We start from the raw sequence: 8,940 nt of genomic DNA on the forward strand, positions 1-8,940 counted from the left end.
TGCAGCAAAATAGAAACAGACTCACAGATATAAAAAACAAACTAGTGGTTACTAGCGGTGAGAAGGAAGCGGGGGGCAAAATAGGGGTACGGAATAAGAGAAACAAACTACTATGTATAAAATTGGTAAGCAACAAGGATATATTGTACAGAACAGAGAGTTATAGCCATTATTTTGTAATAACTTTTAATGGAATATAGTCTATAAAAATGTTGACTCAGTATGCAGTACACCTGAAACTGATATAATATTATGTTGACTATACTGCAGTAAAAAAAATGTCATAACAGATACTGATTAGCATTTTGGGGTAGTTATTATCAATGCTCAATCTTTGGTTCGCTTATATTATGAAATAGCAGTAATCAAATAGTGATTGTACATGTGGGATCTGGAGTTAATGGCCTGGGCCTGAATCTTGGCTCTGACAGGTCTTAGCTGTGTGATCTTCATACCATCTCTGTGCCACTTTTTTTCCTCATCTGTAAAATGGTGAGATAATGGCATCTATTCAGAGGGTTGTTGGGAGTTAAATGAATCAATATGTGACAGTTATGTTACAGAGAGCCTGGGATTAAGAATGGACTCAGCATGTGATTAACTAATACCGCTATTACTTCTGTGTCTGGACTATATGAATGTTGATAGTAGTCTGACTTTCAAATAAATGGGTGCCAGTATTTTTATTTGTTTGAAAAGACATCTTCTATAGCATCTTTGTGATAGTATGAGGAGAGCTGAGTCTAAGGTTGATGTCCTGGCCTAGTGTAGGATTAAGCTCTAAATCTCAATTTCCTCTCCTATAATTTAGGAGAAATCCCATCCCTCCCCCACCACTGTTTTCATCAGCCTTATACTTTGCATCATTTTCCAGTAATCTACATTTAACACATAGAAATAGTCTCTCGGGACTTCCCATTGTGGCTCAGTGAAAATGAACCCGCCTAGCATCCATGAGGATGTGGGTTCTCTCCCTGGCCTTGCTCAGTGGGTTAAGGATCTGGTATTGCCATGAGCTGTGGTGTAGGTCGGAGGCGTAGGTAGGATCTGGCATGGCTGTGGCTGTGGAGTAGGCCAGCAGCTACAGCACCAATTCAACCCCTAGCCTGGGAACTTAAATATGCCATGGGTGTGCCCCTAAAAAGAAAAAAGGAAAGAAAAGAAAAGAAAAGAAATAGGTTTCTTTTGTAATATGAAGATTCCTTCCCTGTAATCTGGTAGTTTATAGACTAGCAGCTGAATTCATTCAACAGCTGAATGCATTTGCTTTCCCTGGTCCTGGCATAACTGTAACAAAGAAGCAGCTAAGAACCAGGCCTCCTCTGTTACCGTGATAAAGCCTTTTTCATTTCTCACTGGACAACACTTTTCTATCATCCTGTTGTTACCTTTGCTTCACGCAATAGTCTCACTTTTTTCAACATCCCAGGTCTTTTCTATTTTCTGTCTTGTGTTTTAGAGTCTGTTTGGTTGCATGATTTCACTTTCCCCTGTGATAAAATCTAACACTCATACAGAATTGGAAATGAGAATGGCGATTGTTTCCTTATTAACTGCATTATTGCCTTTTCTGAAATCCTGTGTTAATTGGTAGCCTCTCCATGTAGTCTGCTTCCTTCATATGTGTGAGATTACAGCAACTTGGTGTCTAGGATATCAAACGGGACCCATCTGTGGGGGAATTATATCACAGCAGGAAATAATTTAAATTTTTAAAATGAATTTGTATGTGTTGTGAGAGAAAGGAGTCCAAGGGAAAAAAAGTATAGAAATGTTTTATAAAATGCTCTCCCTTATGATGCTTCATCCCGTCTCACCTGTTGGAGAAGAAGCGTGCCTGATTAGAGATGAGGAGACCGAGGACCTCATCAGCAGCGATTCATTTATCCAAAGTCATGCAGCCAGCATATGGGAAAGCTGGGCTTGAACCCTGGTCTTTCAAACCTCAGTAACACCTGCATTGTGACACTGTAATTGTGGGTTATCAAGAGGCAGCTAGATTCCTTGGTTGCTAATGATCCTCTCCCTGGCTTTCATTTTAGTAATGTTGTCTGTGGGTTTATATTAGAAATAAATAAGCAATGGGGGCAGAGGATTTCAAGTCCAGAGGACCCTGGTGCTGATGTGTGTTATTCCTAGTGACGAACAGTGGGTGATGTATGACTAGATTAACAGGGAGTGTGTGCCTGATGCACTGGGCTCCAGGGAAAGAACTAAATCTAGGAAATCAATCAAATGCATCTCTTTCTACATATGTGACAGACAAACGCAGATCACAGTCTGACCGTGACTCTTGGTCAAACTGATTATCCTATATGGGACCATGGTTGTATTACATCTTCAATCTTATTGGACAGGAAGAGACAATTTGGGAAGCCTCATACCCTCCTGCTTGGGAGACAGTGCTCAGAATGGTTAATCCTTGAGGCAGGTGACTACCTCTTTTGAACAGCAGAGAACTGTAGATATAGCTAGAGCTGTGGGAGGCAACACATGTGGTAGAATTTGCCTGTTAACGTGCATAGAGGATTGCACATTAAGGCTGGAATAGGCACCATGGCATATGTTAAAATCACCTCGGTGGTTTTGAAAAAGTACATATGCTTGAAGCCCCACCTCAGCACAATCAAATCAGAATCTCAGAAAATTATAAGGGCTAGAGGAAGGAGTATTTTTTGGTGGGATCCATCCTCTTTTATTCTCTCTCTCTCTCTTTTTTTTGGCTGCATCTGAGGCAAAAGGAAGTTCCCTGGCCAGGGATCGAATCTGAGCTGCAGCTGCAACCTATGCCTCAGCAGTAGCAATGCCGAATCTTTTACCTGATGTGCCATTGTAGGAACACCTCATTCTCTCTTTTGATTAGTAAGTCTTGACTTTAAATTTATGCCTGCCATGGTTAGATATTGTGGGCTCTTAAAACAGAGCAAGACTTCTGGATGTCAGTGGCACACGATCTCTTGCTGCCTTTCATTTCAGTGATGTTATGACTTGTGTGGGGCTGGTAGAAACTAATGAGCAAGGAGAGCAGAATACCTCAAGCATGAGAACCCTATCAGATGCTGATGTGTCTGTTCCCGTTGGATCACTGCTCAGTTAGAATGACATGGAAAGCTTTCAAACAGCAATGACACCTCAGCCCATCTCTCAAATATTCTTATTAGTCAGCTGTGGGGTTGGGCTTTTGGTAATTTTTTTAAAAAGTTCTCAGGTACAGCTGAGAGTTGGGAAAGCTTTGAGGGTACTAGGTGCCAGGCACCTCATATGCACGCTTGGATTGATTATACCCTCGTTCACTGGCCCACAGTCCAGCTTGTGGTCAGAGAGAATTTATTCAGTGTTCTCTCAGTAGGTGGCCATGTTGTCATTCTGCTCCTTGCTCTCACTCCTTTAGTTCTATTTGGAAATAATGCATCTCTGAGCCCACACCCCAGGAATTCAAAGTCAGGGACTACAGCTAGTCTCCTGCTGAGGAGCCTTTAGGTAAGTTTGTGCAGGGGTTGTGAGGATGGCTGTGAGAGTTCAGTGTCTGTCCACACTGGCCTCCCAGGCCTTTGACCATCACACACTTCGGGCTTCAATAGCAATGGTCATATCATAGTCAAGCAAGAAACCAAAATCCTGCTAGTAGAGGTAGTAGATCAGGAAGGATCTTAGGAGATCAGAAGTACTTTGTTTTGGGAGTTCCCCGCATGGCTCAGCGAGTTATGAATCTGACTAGTATCCATGAGGATATGGGTTTGATCCCTGGCCTCGCTCCCTGGGTTAAGGACCCAGCGTTTCTCTGAGTTCTGGTGTAGGTCACAGACATGGCTCAGATCCCACATGGCTGTGACTGTGGTATAGGCCAGTGCCTACAGCTCTGATTCGACCCCTGCCTAGGAGCTTCCATATGCGCAGATGCAGCCCCAGAAAAGCAAGCAAACAAACAAAAAATGCTACATTTTGATTTTGACTTTCTGGTGGGAATCTGACATTATCCCTCCAGCCTCCAGAGCCTAGGCTTCTAAAAGTGGCTTTTCTACCTTTCGGAAAGGTGACTGAAAATGGGCAAGTGTTCAGGTCAGTCCCAATCTCTCTGGATCTGAAAAAATGGAAACATTGATCCTGTGGTGGTGAAGATTCCCACCAATTGGGAGGTATTGTGGAAAAACATGGAGCCAAACAGAAAGGGGAAAAAATCCCATGGGTGTCCCCTCTGGCTTTCTATTTGCTTAGTATACAAAATGCCAGCAGAGGAGTTCTCTGGTGGCCTAGTGGTTAAGGACCTGGGATTGTCACGGCTGTGGCTCAGGTCACTGCTGTGGTGCGGGTTCGATCCCTGGTTCGGGAACTTCCGTATGCCATGAATGTGGCCAAAAAAACACCCTCAAAGTGCCAGTGGAGATTGGGGGCTGGCAAGCTATGGTTCAGTCATCCCTTCGGCACCTCACATCTCCTCACTGCCCCTTGTTTGTGAATCCCTGCTTTCCTTGTCAGATGAGTTAAGCATGGTTTTCTTCTTCTCCTTCCCAAGTATTTTGTTGCCTCTTTTAGGCAATATCTTATTTACAGCACTTTTGTCCCCCTACTTAGATGGTTATGTTCGCTCAGGCAAGAGCCCTGCTCACTCACGTCTTTCATTTTGTGCCCAACATAACACCTCAATATAGTTATTGCTCACTGAATTTGTTTTTTTTTTTTTTAAATAAGTAAATAATTGAGAGGCCCTTCTGCTCTCTTTCCTACCTTCTTGATTTAAATGTTGAAAGTGTTTCCTTCCTGGGTTCTTAATGTTTAAATGAGATTTTTATAGTTGGAGGCTGTGGTAGTAGAAGAGGCTCAAGCTGATCTTTCTTGGAAGTTGGAAGCCCAGGGGTTGGCACAACTCAGGAATTGAGGGGAGAACTGTTGAACCAAGCTCTAGCCCTTCCCCAACCCCAGTGATCCTTGAAAGTTCTAAATACGGGCTCTGAGAGAGAGGAACTGACTGAAGCAAGGAACAGAAAGAAAACTCCTCACCATTTCATGAACAGAGCTCGAGAGGGGGCCTCCCCTCCTTTGGTGCCTGGCACTGGGCAGACATGCAGTAAATATTTGTTGGATGAACTTGTTTAATATAACCCAGGAAGGAACCAGATCACAAAGGCTTCAAGTAGCTTTTAATGTGTGGCTTGGCTTCCCTTCTGTTGCTTTCCTAGCGTGACAGAGGCACTATTAAGTTGAGGTGATTCATTAGTCATTGCTGGAGAGTTTTATTGGGATGACTGTTACCATATATTTAACGTCTCAGATCCCCATAGCATTTTATTGCTGATTATTGTTCCACTAATCCATTCAACAGTGATAGAGCTGTATTCAGTTTTGGCAGAGGCCAATCTATTCAGCTAGCTGAGTGCCCAATGACCCCTGGTTAAAATCCCCACCGTGACCCTCCCAGAATATATCAGGACCTTTAATTTTGTGGTGCTAATAGAGATCACACAGGGTTTCCTTTGACATTTTCACGAAATACATATTATAGACAGCTGTGACTACCATTGTGTAGAAAACTTACCCATGAGGATATAATTAAGATAGGTTTCAAGGGACCAGCATCTAGGAAATTACTAGTTTTAGAAGAGAAATTAAAGATGATTGACAGGTATCTAGGACTTTCATGTTTACATATATACCCCATAAAAACTGATTTAGATAGAGTGGTCTTTTTGTTTTAACCTCCTTGAAAGAGTTCTATGAATTCTCCCGATCTAAGATATACTCATATATAAAGAAGAAAGACAGCTATCTGTGAAATATAGTTGTAAACCAAAGCTTTTGTTTGTTGCAAAGTGTTATATATGCCATTCTCTGAAATCAGAATTTTTGATGTATATGGTGATTTATAGTGTGATGTTTTCAGATTTCTTTTAGGAGCAGCAGAAACATTTTTTTGTGGAGGGAGGAATGGAAGCTTACACGGGACCCCAGTATATCTTCCATTTCAGTTTGTCCGGTTTCCTCTTCCCCCAACTCTGTAGGCTCCTGTCCCCAAACACCATCCATTCAGAAGCACCTTTCTGGAACTCTTGGTCTCTATCCAGTTTGAAAAGTATTGCCCTGTTGAGTAGTGTTTTTAGAAGAACTCTCAGAAAAGACAACTGGGTAAACTTTCAGTCACCGCCTCTGTCCCAGAACTCCCCTCATTCTATTCAGTAGTAATAGCACTAGCTGATAGATCAGTCCAGTTTTAAGGCGTTTCATTTGTTTAATTTTCAGCATCGTTGCTAAGGGAGATCCTCAAGAAATGTGTTTCTGGTTCTTGTGAAAATCTCAGTAGACAGCAGGTGCAAAGTGTAAATGTAGTGGCTTTGGAACCTGTTATCATCGTAATAGGCAGTAACAGTTCAACACACACAAAACAAAACAGAAGACACACCATAATAACCATGCTCTCATGAAACATAGTTTTTTTTTACAGGAAAGGATTTTTTATAGGAAAGGATTTTTTTTTTGCTAGTTTTTTTAATAGGAAAGGATTTTTTTTTTTTTGGGGGTCTCATGCAGGGCATGTGGAAGTTCCTGGGCCTAAGCCACTACAGTGACAATGCCAGATCCTTAACCCGCTGTGCCACAAGAGAACTCCCAGGAAAGGATTAATTCTAACATCTAACAAGTACTTCACACATAGGAATTATTCAATAAATAATTGAGGTTTTAATTGAGAATGATTTACATAATATCTTAATTTTAAGATTTTGAGGCAGACATTATATAAAATTTTATTGTCTGTCAGGACTTGGCAGAGCAGCCACATTTCTGGGAAACTGAACAGGGGAGAAAGGGCACAGAAAGAAGTCTCATGATCTGGGCTGCAGTCTTACCTTGGCACAAATGAGTTGGTATGACATCAAAGGCCAGAGATGCTAAGTTATTTGCTTAGGTTTCTTATCTATAAAACAGGGAGACTCAATATGATGATCTGAGTTCCCTTTCATACTGGAGCTTTCCACAAGCATCCATGATCTATGCCACTGGTGATGGTGCTGTTGCCAATAATACATGTGGGTGAACTCAGCTGGAGAGACCAACCTGTGATTCGTGCTCCTGCCCTTCCAGTTCTGATCACTGGCCTCTTTTTCTAGTCAGACCAGCCTGAATTGTGCTTTGCAGACTCCTCCCTCATGGGAAATCTTGCCTGTTTCAAAAGAAGGTTTCTGGCTCTGGTGCATGGCCCTTGGCCGAGTACAGCATTTATCCTTCTGCATTTTATACTTGATTAGGGAGCGTGTTCTTGTCAAATAGCCCATGGTTAGTTTCTGCACATTGGTCAGCTTCTTAACTCCTTTTGCTTGTCATGAATCTGTATTTTTATGGCATCATTTACATCATTAAAAATATACATTATGATAATAAATGAACTGCATTTGGCATTTTTAACACCATAATTGTCTTTTTAAAGTAGTTGGTTAGAATGTAGTGCTTTTATCCACAGTACCTTTTCTAAGACAGAAGTCACTGGTATAACTCTTCCTGACTCAGAACTCCCATAGTATCTGCATTTCTTTTCCATAACACATTTATTTACTATTGTTTCATTTCTTTCTGCTAAAGCGTCAGTTCTCTGTACCAAACCTCTTCTAAAAAGGCATATAGGTATAACGGCTCGTACTCAGTTGAGAGATTTTTGTGAATAGAATGAATCTAATTGCCAAAGTCCCCTTCAGGAATTATATTCAAACTGCAGTGTCAATAAAGGTCACCAAAGATGTTTGTTGAAATACATATTTGAGGCCTGCCTGTTCCCCAGGGATTCTGATTCAGCAGTTCGGGGTCTGTCCTAGGAATCTGTATTTCTATCAGCCATCCCAGGTAATTCTGAGGAAGAACATACTCTTGCTATAGGGCGTCACTTAACTGCTCCATGAGTGGGATGTGGTGCCAGGTCCGGGCACTATATGATCCCTGTTGGGCTCAGTTTACACCCTCTGTCCTGGGGCCTGGTTGTGCTCACAGTTCTCTTAACCAGTTATTATTGTTGCTTTCTTAGAGGCTTCCAGAAGCACCACTTCTGGAAACATCTTTCTTTTTCTGAGGTGGCTTCTTTTCTTTTCTTTTCTTTTCTTTTCTTTTCTTTTCTTTTCTTTTCTTTTCTTTTCTTTTCTTTTCTTTGTCTTTTTGCCTTTTCTAGGGCCACTTCCCACAGCATATGGAGGCTCCTAGGCTAGGGGTCTAATCGGAGCTGTAGCTGCCAGCCTACACCAGAGCCACAGCAACACAGGATCCAAGCCGTGTCTGTGACCTACACCACAGCTCACGGCAACACCAGATCCTTAACCCACTGAGCAAGGCCAGGGATCAAACCCGAAACCTCATGGTTCTTAGTCAGATTCATTAATCACTGCGCCATGATGGGAACACCTGAGGTGGCTTTTTTGTATGCTAATATTTGAGAACAATTTCTTGAAAGAAACATCAGAATTAGATTTAAACCTTTATAACATCTTCCAACCAAATGCCTGTAAGGAAAGAATATACAGATTTTAGTATTTGGTTTTAGCATCCTAAGCAGAACAGTGTTACAAGAATAAATAGTAAGATACTGGGAGGAAAACAAATACATATAATATTCAATAAATACTATATCCCAGATTTAATAAATGATTCTAAGTGCTTCATGCATTGAATGAAGCCCTTAGACTTCATTCTTTGAAAATTAATACCTAAACTTTCTGGGGTGTGTGTTCAGAGGCATCTCATTAGACTTCTCTGCTCTGATGACCCTACTTACCCCTAATGAAGCCCAAGTGAAATTCTAAAGATATTTAACTAATCATGGTTCCAGGCCATTTACACCTGAGTTCCCCGAACATGCATGTAAAAATTGTAGATTTCTGGGTTACACCTCAAATGCAGTGATCTATAGACAGTAAAATTTGGAATGCACATACATTTTTATAAAGCTCTTGGACTGATTCTTGTGCA

Source organism: Phacochoerus africanus, chromosome 2 (assembly GCF_016906955.1).
Source record: "Phacochoerus africanus isolate WHEZ1 chromosome 2, ROS_Pafr_v1, whole genome shotgun sequence".
Lineage (NCBI taxonomy): Eukaryota > Metazoa > Chordata > Mammalia > Artiodactyla > Suidae > Phacochoerus > Phacochoerus africanus.